A 12,645-nucleotide genomic window follows, 5' to 3' on the forward strand; every position below is an offset into this window, starting at 1 on the left:
TTGTACAAATGCCATAATTATAGAATTGGCGTCTTAGAAAAGTATCTAATTTCCATTGTTTTATGTAAAAGTAGTCCCCATTAGTCACCAAATAACCTGTATTAATATTCTAATTAATGTAAATAATGTACCCTGAAAGCATGTTTACTGGTTTTTCCGGATGTCCCCATAAAGCCTGATTAAAACATCACTTCATCATTTCAGAGGTTTGAAGGTGTGTATAGGCTAACTAAGCTGTGGCAAGTTTACTCAATTTTTTTCAGCTCTCTACAACCTCTAGAAAGGGTGGTCCCCACAAGGGATGATTAAAACTCGGGTCCCCATGATCAATAAAAACCAGTAGGTGTGTGTGTGCGTGTGTGTCTTTTCTCTTGCCTTCTATTAAAAAAATTTTTTTTACGGCAAGTGCTAGGGAAAAGTGTCCCCTAGTAATCCCACAGTGCTTTTAGAAATATCCCATCTTCTTTTAATTTATTTTAAATTTAATTTTGTTTTTGGTTTTTTGTTTCCTTTGTCAATTCTGTATTTTATTGCACTTTTTGCACTTTTATGTGAAGCACTTTGGTGCAGCTCAGCCGTCTGTAAATGCGCTATATAAATAAATTTGACTTTGACTTTGACTTTGTGTGTGTGTGTGTGTGTGTGTGTGAAAACCAACTCACTGTGTCTTTTTTTAAATAATTTGTGTCTTTTTTGGGGTAATTCTGTGTCTTTTTTTGGTAATTTTGTGTCTTTTTAAAATAATTTTGTGTCTTTTTTGGTCATTTTGTTTCTTCTTTAAGCAATTTAGTTTTTTTTCTGTCATTCTGTGTCTTTTATGGGTCATTTTGTGTCTTTTTAAAATAATTTCGTGTCTTTTTTTGGTAATTCTGTGTATTTTTGGTCATTTTGTGTCTTTTCTTAGTAATTTTGTGTCTTTTTAAAGTAATTTAGTGTTTTTCCAGTCATTTTGTGTCTTTTTTGTAATGTGTCTTTTTTAGTCATTTTGTGTCTTCTTGGTCATTTTGTGTCTTTTTTTTGTAATTTTGTCTTTTTTTGGTCATTTTTTGCACTTTTATGTGAAGCACTTTGGTGCTGCCGTCTGCAAATGCGCTTTATAAATAAATTTGACTTTGACTTTGTTTGTGTGTGTGTGTGTCGGGGCGTACCAGTCAGATTGGTGCTGAGTACTTTTGATATGTTATTTAAAAAGGAAATCATGCTTTTTCAATTAACCCATAAGAACCCAGACCCAGTTATCCTTAAAGGAAAATTAAAGGGGACATACAACAGACCAAGTGGACCCCATAGAACACATTTATGATGTTTTTAAAAATATACTAGTCCTAAATGTCAAAGATCTGAGATGTGACATAAATGTCATATTAAAGGCGGCATGTTTAATCATGCTCAAATGAGAACACACATATAATAAAAAAACACAGTTTCAATATCATGGAACAAAGTTATGCACAAGCTTCACTTTTAAGATCAAAGAGGATGATGACAGGCTCAGGATCAGCAGATAAGTTGGAAAATGTTATAATATTTTGAGCCGCGTTGAACAAAATTCATTTTAACATGAAGTGCATGTTGAAATGGACCAAAATTACATGTAAAAATGATCGAAAAAGACACAAAACAACCAAAAATAGATGCAAAAATGACCAAAAATGACACAAAATGATCAAAATAGACACAAATTGACCAAAAATACATGTAAAAATGAACAAAAAAGACACAAATTATTGAAATAGAAACAAATTGACCAAAAATAGATGTAAAAATAACCAAAATAGATGCAAAAATGAACAAAAAAAGACACAAAATTGATTAACCTGCATTTATCAATTAATTAATATTACAGTTTTTGATTTTACATTTTACAAAGGAAATGTTTATTTACACGTCTTTATTGTGTGGGAGGGAAAAAAATTTAATTGTGTAATTATCAGACCGCCATTACATTTTTCATCTCGCACACCCCCAGGGGTCCACGCACCACACTTTGGGAATCCCTGAGTTAAGGTGAAGCATAAAGCTGTCCATTTTTTTTATTCTTTTCATGTCTTTGTAAGTCATTTTGTGTCATTTTGTGTCTTTTTCAAGTCATTTTGTGTCTTTTTTGGTCATTTTGTGTCTTTTTTTTGTCATTTTGTGCCTTTTTTTAGTCTTTTTTGGTCATTCTGTGTCTTTATTTTGGTCATTTTGTATCTTTTTTACAAAGGAAATGTTTATTTACACGTCTTTATTGTGTGTGGGGGGAAAAAAATGTAATTGTGTAATTATCAGACCGCCATTACATTTTTCATCTCGTGCACCCCTGGGGGTCCACGCACCACACTTTGGGAATCCCTGAGTTAATGTGAAGCATAAAGCTGAATATGGGAGATTCTAGAAGATTTAAAGTGTTTGTTACATGTGTCACCATAGGTTCTTATGGGTTAAAGCTAGATAGATTTTTAGGAGCAGTGCCAAACCTTATCTGCGCCTCCTCTGGGCCTCCTTATCATACTCCACTCCTCCCTCCCTTCCTCCCTCCATTTCTCTCTGTCCTCCTCTCCTCCTCCTCCTCCTACAGACTCGTCTAACGATAAGAGAGTTCAAAGCCTCGTGCACCAATCTTTCTTCATTAATAAATCATTTACACGCATTTTGTTGATGGAGCGGTCCTGCTGGTTCAGAGGTCGGCAACCTTTACTGACAAAAGAGCCACTGTTGGCAAAAAAAAAGAGAAAAAGTGTCATAAACTGTTTGAAACACACAATTCTGCTGTAAAAATCTAAAAATTGTATGTAAAGTTAATGGAGAAATGCCATGATGTCACAGTGAGCCTAAAAATAACGGGACTTTTCAGTCTAAATTACAGTTTTTGCTGATATTTACATTTAAATTTACAGTAGAAAACCAACTCACTGTGTCTTTTTATAAATTATTTTGTCTTTTTTGGTAATTTGTGTCTTTTTTTGGTCATCTTGTGTCTTTTTTTGGTAATTCCGTGTATTTTTGGTCATTTTGTGTCTTTTTTTAAGTCATTTTGTCTTTTTTCAGTCATTTTGTGTCTTTTTTGGCCTTTTTGTCACTATTTTGGTCATTTTGTGTCTTTTCTTAGTAATTTCGTCTTTTTTTTTGGTCATAAACTGTAGGAAACACACAATTTTGCTGTAAAAAATATAAAAATCGTATGTAAAGTTAATGGAGAAATGCCATGATGTCACAATGACCCTAAAAATAACGGGACTTTTCAGTCTAAATTACAGTTTTTGCTGATATATACATTTAAATTTACAGTAGAAAACCAACTCACTGTGTCTTTTTTTAAATAATTTTGTGTCTTTTTTTTGATAATTCTGTATCTTTTTTTTTTGGTCGTTTTGTTTCTTCTTTAAATAATTTAGTTTTTTCTGTCATTTTGTGTCTTTTTTGGAAATTATGTGTCTTTTTTTGGTAATTTGTGTCTTTTTTCTGTTGCCTTTTGTGTCTTTTTAAAATAATTTTGTGTCTTTTTTGGTAATTCTGTGACAAACGTCTAACGATAAGAGAGTTCAAAGCCTCGTGCACCAATCATTCTTCATTAATAAATCATTTACACGCATTTTGTTGATGGAGCGGTCCTGATAGTTCAGGGGTCGGCAACCTTTACTGACAAAAGAGCCACTGTTGGCAAAAAAAAAGAGAAAAAGTGTCAGAATGGAGCCACAAACCTTATTTTCTGCCTTACAATGAAGATAAAATCTTATTTTGAGAAACTTACAGCCCTCCCACAAGATTAAAAATTAAAAGAAGACAAATAGCCTGTTTGTAATGTCTTGATGTCCACTTTTTTTTTTTCTCCTCTTATTTCTTTATATACGGATGTGTGTATGTATGTACACTACTGGTCAAAAGTTTTAGAACACCCCAATTTTTCCAGTTTTTTATTGAAATTCAAGCAGTTCAAGTCAAATGAACAGCTTGAAAGGGTACAAAGGTAAGTGGTGAACTGCCAGAGGTAAATAAAAAAAGGTAAGCTTAACCAAAACTGAAAGATAATGTACATTTCAGAATTATACAAGTAGGCCTTTTTCAGGGAACAAGAAATGGGTTAACAACTTAACTCTATGGAGTCTTGGGCTATTTTGTCCATTTTTGAATTCTTTTCATGTCTTTGTAAGTCATTTTGTGTCTTTTTTTAGTTATTTTGTGTCTTTTTTTGGTCATTTTGTGTCTTTTTTTAGTCATTTTGTGTCTTTTTTTGGTCATTTTGTGTCTTTTTTTTGTCCTTTAGTCCAACATAAAATGTGATTTTGAATATTTTTTTTTTTCATTTCCAGATTAAGAAGTTTCAGGTCAGCTTTATGTACACTACTGGTCAAAAGTTTTAGAACACACCAACTTTTCCAGAATTTAATTGAAAATGATGCAGTTTAATGTCTCAGTGTACTCTGAAATTAATGCACATTTGCAACATTTAAAATTCTTAATTGAGCATGATAGTGTTTTGAAAGTAAAAAAAAGATTCAAAATCACATTTTATGTTGGACTAAAGGACTAAAAAAAGACACAAAATGACCAAAAAAAGACACAAAATGACAAAAAAAAAAGACACAAAATGAATTACAAAGACATGAAAAGAATTCAAAAATGGACAAAATAGCCCAAGACTCCATAGAGTTAAGTTGTTAACCCATTTCTTGTTCCCTGAAAAAGGCCTACTTGTATAATCCTGAAATGTACATTATTTTTCAGTTTTGGTTAAGCTTACCTTTTTTTATTTACCTCTGGCAGTTCACCACTTACCTTTGGACCCTTTCAAGCTGTTCATTTGACTTGAACTGCTTGAATTTCAATAAAAAACTGGAAAAATTGGGGTGTTCTAAAACTTTTGACCGGTAGTGTATATGTGTGTAAGATAAAGTCCAGAGAAGGAAATGATGGCTGTGAAGCTGTGAAACAATGAATCTTTGTATTCACGATAATTCAATTCAGACCACACAGAATACATGCAGTTTAAATAAGTCAGTTCAGACAAAATTGCCAGTAAATGCACTTTTACTACAGAGCGCGCACACACACAGAAACACACAGAAACACACACACACACACACACAATTTCCAGATAATTACAGTGCGGAGCCTCTCCATGAATACACAGCGAGCAGCCATCTGTGTAACCTGATTATTCAGATTAATCTGGTTTATTCAGTGCATGCAAACATGTCAATCTTCACTACAAATCTGTTCAACGCTGCATTTATTCATGACTTCTTTCTTTGCCTTCTGCACATTTTACCGTCTTGCTAACAGCAGCATGCTAATATTTGTTTTAGCATCCCTTTCACCAAACGCTCGGACTGCTCACACAGAAAACAGCTCCGTTTCTACACAACAATATCATCAAAACACTTTAAAAATCTCATGCTATAAGTGTCACAGAAGAGTCATTTCCTGCATGATAATCACAGCGATAAGTGTCTTTACTGTACATGTTAGACTGACTTTTTATCTGCTTTGTGCAGCAGGAAAAGAGTCAGAATAAAGACATGTTTCACATCTGGACGTCGTTTTTCGAAAGGTCAGAGGAAGATCACGTCTACTCTTCTAATCATCTGAATCCTCTTTGTTTAGATGTCCATGTTTGAGATAAAACTTTAGCTTATTTTCCATCAGAATCAGCAAATAACTTGGTAATAAACTGCGTTTATAGGAGGTTAAGTGCCCTGATGCTGCAGATGATTCAAGTCGGAGCGTTTCAATCAACCATCAAGTTGTTCATTAAAAGCAGCACGCTCACCCGAACAACATTTAATGAAAAAAAACCACAAAGACGCACATAAATACAAATATCTCCTCATGTTTAAAATGCTTACTCATCAAATGTATAAAAAAAGAACATGTTGTTCCTTCAGATGCAATTTTTTTGTATATTTTTGAAAATATCATCACATTTTAAGCACAAGTAACAAGATTTAAAGTGGCCACTCAGTGTTTCGTGGACGCTGCAAGTCAGTGGTGCATTCTGGGTAGCTGGAGGTCACAGTGATGCACCCGTTCTACCAGATTACAACCAGAATATCCATTAAACTCGTGCATTATTTTAAACAGCGAAGCAAGAAGAGTAAACATCTCAAATTTCCAACTGAGCAAGAGCAAAAAAACACAAAACTGTCCCGTCACAGCAGAGAATAATGCAGCGCAAAATAGTGCAAAAAGAAGATAAAAATGCCCAAAAACAACAAGAAAAGACGCTAAATAAAGTGTTCTCCTCGCTCAGCAGCCCGGGGGAACACAAATAAAACCCAGCAGCTCATAACGAGCTCACGGCAGCTCATAACGAGCTCACGGCAGCTCATAACGAGCTCACGGCAGCTCATAACGGGCCAGACGGCATCCAGCCACAGACTCACAGTCATTAGAGTCAAATATTTATACATATATAAAATGTGTCTTAATTGAGGGTGAAATTACACTTTAAATCATTTTTAAAATGCAAATATAAGCTCGTAAAGTGTTTTAAAACAAATTAGACCTTGTGATATTTTTCCTGTGCGGCAAAATAAACGCCTCAAAAGTAATTAAATGCATAATTTTAAACATTTAATAGCAAAACCGCCCAGCAGTGACCCAACAATTAAACACAGCGGCACTCAGCGACGGTTATCCCATTATTATTATTATTATTATTATAATTAAGAATTTCCGTTAAATGATGTATTTACAGTTACTGCTGTATATTCTAACATTGTTATTAATCTATAATAACTGACAAAGATTACAGGATTTATAGCAGCATTGTACAACAACTGTTACTTTAAGAATTATATATAAAAAGTCTCACTTTAAACATTATTTAGTATTTAATGGATTTTAACTGCTGCACTTACTTTTAACTGCTGCACGCTTGTTTCCAGGCAGATATTTGTCTCATGCATTTTAAGAATTAAACAGTTTTCTCATTTAATCAAAGAGACTAATCAGCATCAGAATTAAAAACTACGTAGCGTGTTTGTTTGTTGATGCACATCTTGTTTATTTTAATTAAAAACGTTTTAATTCATTTTTTTATTGTCATTTTCAAAATGACGGAGGACCTATTTTCTGCAAAATTCACTTAAATGCACTAAAATGATCATATTATTAACTTCATTCAACAGCAGCTAAAACATATGGATATGAAGAACATAAGGTACCTTTATTATCTATTTATTTATTATACACATATTAGCAGTCAGTATATATTGATTTTGTCATTTTATGAGGTTTTAGCTCATGCAAAAGCTTCTTAACATCAGAATTTAAACATTTTCTAAACATATTTGTGGATAAAAAGAACACTTTTTGCACAATATTAAAGCCTAAATATATACAAATATATGTTGTGTGTTAGAAGTTTTCTGCACAATTCACTTAAATGCACTAAAATGATTATATTATTAACTTCATTCAACAGCAGCTAAAACATATGGATATGAAGCACATAAGGTACCTTTATTATCTATTTATTTATTATACACATATTAGCAGTCAGTATATATTGATTTTATGTCATTTTATGAGGTTTTAGCTCATGCAAAAGCTTCTTAACATCAGAATTTAAACATATTCTAAACGTATTTGTGGATAAAAAGTCCACTTTTTGCACAATATTAAAGCCTAAATACATATTCTAAACATATTTGTGGATAAAAAGTCCACTTTTTGCACAATATTAAAGCCTAAATACATATTCTAACCACATTTGTGGATAAAAAGTACACTTTTTGCACAATATTAAAGCCTAAATATATATTCTAAACATATTTGTGGATAAAAAGTCCACTTTTTGCACAATATTAAAGCCTAAATACATATTCTAAACATATTTGTGGATAAAAAAGTACACTTTTTGCACAATATTAAAGCCTAAATATATACTTATATATGTTGTGGGTTATATTGATTTTATGTCATTTTATGAGGTTTTAGCTCATGCAAAAGCTTCTTAACATGAGAATTTAAACATATTCTAAACATATTTGTGGATAAAAAGTACACTTTTTGCACAATATTAAAGCCTAAATATATACTTATACATGTTGTGTGTTAGATGTTTTCTTTAAAAGTAGAGAAATAAATCCTGAGTGTTGAGTTTTTCAGCGCAGCAGCTCCGACTTCAAACTGAAAGCGGTTTTCTTTTCACTAATCAGGAAGTGGTCGATGCTTGAATCTCAACCGACACTTCACAAAGTCCCTTAAATGGCCTTTTAATGAGCACAAGGAGCAGGAAGAGCTTTCATGTGTTGGCTGTGAGAACCTGTTGACGCTCTGATTCCTTCAGATCACTGAAAATGAGCCGGAGAGCGTCCAGTCGATAGATGGAGCCCTGACAACGCTGCTGCTCTGCTTCAAACACAATCAGGAAGGATACGCTCACGTTCTCTGCACATGTTGTGGTACCTTCATGTTAAAACGTTTAAAAAAAAGGACTTAAATTCACCTGGGATCTTCCCGAGGAGGCGAATGGAAGCGGTTACAGCTCTCCGATCCATCGTTTTCCTGCTATTTCTCAGTGACTGAGCAGAAAACTGCTCTAAGCCACATGAGAGCAGCAACAACAACAAAAAAAAAAGAAAAGTGCTGCATTTCAGCCCATCAGCAACTGATTTGCTCATTTGTCCCAGATTTTACTCTCAATTGTGTAATGAGCGTGGCACACAGTGCACTTCACAGGCCACACATGGGAAGTCCTGGCACCAAGAAACACCACGGATCTTTTTTTTTTTTTTGTTACTCGTTCCCAGTAAATCATTTCCTCTAAATTCAGCAATTTGTCGAATGTTTTTTTTAAATTTTCCCATACATGCCACACGTGTTTCAGCCACAATGTGGGATTTTTTTTGTATTTTCACCACTCAAACGGCTTCCTGAACTTGACCAGATAAGATCAGAATTTCCTTTTCGCCTTACCTGAGGTTCCCGGATGATCAGCGCTCTGTCTGTCAGTCTGTCACGTCTCACTTTCTCGCTTTCACTCGTTTTTACAGTGTGCCGCTCTCCTTTCGCCCCCCCCACCCCTCTTTTCTTTCCCTTCTTCACGTCTTTATTTCTCTGCCTCTTTGGTCCACAAGTCACCGCTCTCCTTTCCTCTCCTGACTCCCCTTTTTCCACTATTACACACCTCTGATTTGGTGCTTTTTATCTCCTAGTTCTGCCTCGTTTCCCTTCGTCCTGCCCACCGTCTCGTTGCCCCTTGTCTGTGGTTCGCGCTCTGTTTGCTTTCTCCAAAATCCTCCTTTTTATCCCCCTCTCCTCCTGTTTCTTCTTTTTTCTCTGCTCAAGTAGCAGTACCTTGCACTGCTGTTGATGATGAAGACATACTAGGGTTTGTACAGGAGGCGGGACCAGGACTGCAGTGGGCTGGGGGATGGTAAAAGGTCAAATTGTGCAGAAGATGGGCAGATAAATGTAAACCAGATCCTCCTGTGAAGTTGTTTCTGGTAGCTATTGTGTCTGTGGCCCATATTCAACGCTGACATCTGCCGTTTAGGAAAACCCTCCCTTCACCTGTTGGATCTGCCAGGGATGTTATTTACTTATTCTGTGGCTGTGTACTGTCTGTGTGTGTAATGTCTGGAATGATAAAATGGTCAAAATCCCGCCGAAATGGCACTTTTAACTAATTCTAATCACTTTTATTGAGGTTTTGGGGGTTTGTGGGGAAGTGGATGTTTAGGGGGAGATAGAAGGTCAACAGCTGTGAACCTGAAGGTTCATTTGTCAGGTTGTTCTGGTCAAAAATCTCAAAAAAAAGAAAACTTAATCATCACCTGTATGCATAAAAATGGGTGGGGGAAAAAATGAAAAAAATCTATGAAAAACATCGATTTTGTATTTTTGTGTCTGTTTGCAAATGCCTTTTCCACACAAAATAAAAAATTACAAACAAAAAAAACTTAATCAATGAATTAATTATTATAATGAATTCATCATAATTAATAATTAAGCCTATTAATGTGTATGACGGTTCAGAATATTAATTCAAGTCCATTTCTAGCTCAACTATGTCCTTTAACCCTCTGAAATCTTCGGCTATTATGTGTTAAAAAATCTTCACCATGCCATGTTGGTGTCATTTTTTTCAGCGTTACCTCACCTACATGTCCTGATAATTAATTTTTAACTTTGACTTACTTGATCAAAAGTTTTAACCCAAAAGAAACGAAGGAAAACATGAAATCTGATCTTGAAAATTATGTTTCAAAACAGAATTTTAAATATTGCAAGTATGAATACGGGCTGCATATATAACATATAACAGATAAAACTAGGTATATATCTAGTTCAATATTTTATACTAAATATATTTGACAATATGTCTGGTTTCACTTGGCCGAATATCATCAAAAAAAAAAAATCCGGCATTGAGTTTCAAGTGGTGCTTTCATGGACTCCAGAGGGTTAGATGCTGATTCCATTTGTTACGCACATCTAATGCATCTAAAAGTAGTTTTTGACATGGAGAATGGATAAAAATGGTTTAAAAAAACTCCTCCAGAATATAACAACAATACACCAAGACCTTTGGAACAACACAGACGAATCCATAATGTGATTTGGCTTTAAAAAACACTCGATTTCTGTTTTTTTCGGCGATTGAATGACGAAAACTTCTGCTCTCTAAACTGCTATAAAACCCTCTTATTGTCAATAAACGTAGGAAAGCTGCACATCCTCTGAATGCTCCAGGTCTCTAGTTTGTGATTGTAAAGTTTCATGAGGCTGTGATTATCCTAGAGGTTACAGCAGCTCGTTTTATACACTGAGCTCACGTTTAAAGAAATGCTCTCACTGCAATAAAACAGTTACTATGGGTACACTGAAAAAAATTGGAATGACATTTACTTTAAAAAAGCAAGTTTTTCCACACAGAAAGTGTTTGTAATCTTTACTCAGGCTGTTTCTAAGTAATATTTATTTAATAGAACCACTCTTTTTTAAAAAAAATGAAAATACACAAGTAAACTGCAGATTCACTGATGTCCCTCAGTTACATTTTACTGTGAAATATCAACTAATTAAGCCGATGAACTGGTTTATTAATGAATATTACTTGGAATGAATGATTCAATTTACATACAAAACTGAGGAAACATAATAAGAAACAATCACTAAGTAATGCACTACATGAAAAACTGATATTTTAAAGTTGTAGAATTTATATAGATGATTGAAATAATAATTACAGAGCTTTTTTCAGTGTACACTGCAAAAAAGCCAACTTGTATTTTTTGGCCTAAAATAGTGATTTAAGTTGGTAAAACTTGGAAATATAAATTATTGACATTTAGGGCAATAATGTAAGTTAGCACAACAAAGGAAGCCAGTTGTCTGCTCAAAAACAAGTTGGTGAGTTGTTGTTACTTATATCTTTAAGTTGGGGTTCACAACAAGGGACAATAGTTCTGCTAACTCTTATTTCTTTGTTGGGAAATGCAGGAAAACGGTGAAATTCATTAGCGAAAGCTAGCGGCTAACTGATGCTAGCGGCTAACTGATGCTAACGGCTAACTGATGCTAATGGCTAACTGATGCTAGCGGCTAACTGATGCTAGTGGCTAACTGATGCTAGCGGCTAACTGATGCTAGCGGGGCTGCTTGTTACAGCTACAAGAGTAGCCATTAGCGTATCAATGCTAACTCAAAATTGTGGTCGCAAAATTAGCTGACATTTCATAGCGGCGTTACAATCGTGCCAATTCAGCACATTGCAGAAGTTAGCAGAAGTAAGGATTAAAAGTTATTACAATGTAAAACAAGCAGGACTGAACGGGACCGAGCAGGTTACCGCTAGGTGAGGTTACCTCTAGGTGAGGTTACCGCTAGGTGAGGTTACCTCTAGGTGAGGTTACCGCTAGGTGAGGTTACCTCTAGGTGAGGTTACCGCTAGGTGAGGTTACCGCTAGTTGAGGTTACCGCTAGGTGAGGTTACCTCTAGGTGAGGTTACCGCTAGTTGAGGTTACCTCTAGGTGAGGTTACCGCTAGGTGAGGTTACCTCTAGGTGAGGTTACCGCTAGGTGAGGTTACCGCTAGTTGAGGTTACCTCTAGGTGAGGTTACCGCTAGGTGAGGTTACCACTAGGTGAGGTTACCGCTAGGTGAGGTTACCACTAGGCGAGGTTACCGCTAGTTGAGGTTACCTCTAGGTGAGGTTACCGCTAGGTGAGGTTACCACTAGGTGAGGTTACCGCTAGGTGAGGTTACCTCTAGGTGAGGTTACCGCTAGGTGAGGTTACCGCTAGTTGAGGTTACCTCTAGGTGAGGTTACCGCTAGGTGAGGTTACCGCTAGTTGAGGTTACCTCTAGGTGAGGTTACCGCTAGGTGAGGTTACCACTAGGTGAGGTTACCGCTAGGTGAGGTTACCACTAGGCGAGGTTACCGCTAGGTGAGGTTACCACTAGGTGAGGTTACCGCTAGGTGAGGTTACCACTAGGTGAGGTTACCGCTAGGTGAGGTTACCTGTGTATACTGCAGGAGGGATATTACACATGTCCTTATTCTTACGATATAGCCTTTATTTTTAAACTTTTCTATAGTGATTTTTCTATTTAAATAAATGAATCAACGTTTAATGTAGTCCTTATTTAGTTGTTTTTGTCCCACTAACGAATTAAATGCTGACTCATCTATATTTAACACATTAGATTTAT

At 35.3% G+C, this 12,645-nt stretch overlaps 1 protein-coding gene across 3 annotated transcripts in view; it reads right to left on the reverse strand.

The window, feature by feature from the left end:
- asip1 (agouti signaling protein 1) overlaps positions 1-12,645 on the reverse strand; it is a 99,149-nt gene that overhangs the window by 48,182 nt on the left and 38,322 nt on the right. The window contains exon 1 of one of the 3 annotated variants that reach the window (XM_059329982.1): positions 8,905-9,212. The exons of the other annotated variants lie outside the window; for them this stretch is intronic. The gene's annotated coding sequence lies outside the window, so the exon portion shown is untranslated. Of the gene's footprint in view, positions 1-8,904; positions 9,213-12,645 lie in introns of those variants that run through there. 3 annotated transcript variants of the gene reach the window in all.

The sequence above is a fragment of the Centropristis striata genome, chromosome 3 (genome assembly GCF_030273125.1).
Source record: "Centropristis striata isolate RG_2023a ecotype Rhode Island chromosome 3, C.striata_1.0, whole genome shotgun sequence".
In the NCBI taxonomy this organism is placed as follows: domain Eukaryota; kingdom Metazoa; phylum Chordata; class Actinopteri; order Perciformes; family Serranidae; genus Centropristis; species Centropristis striata.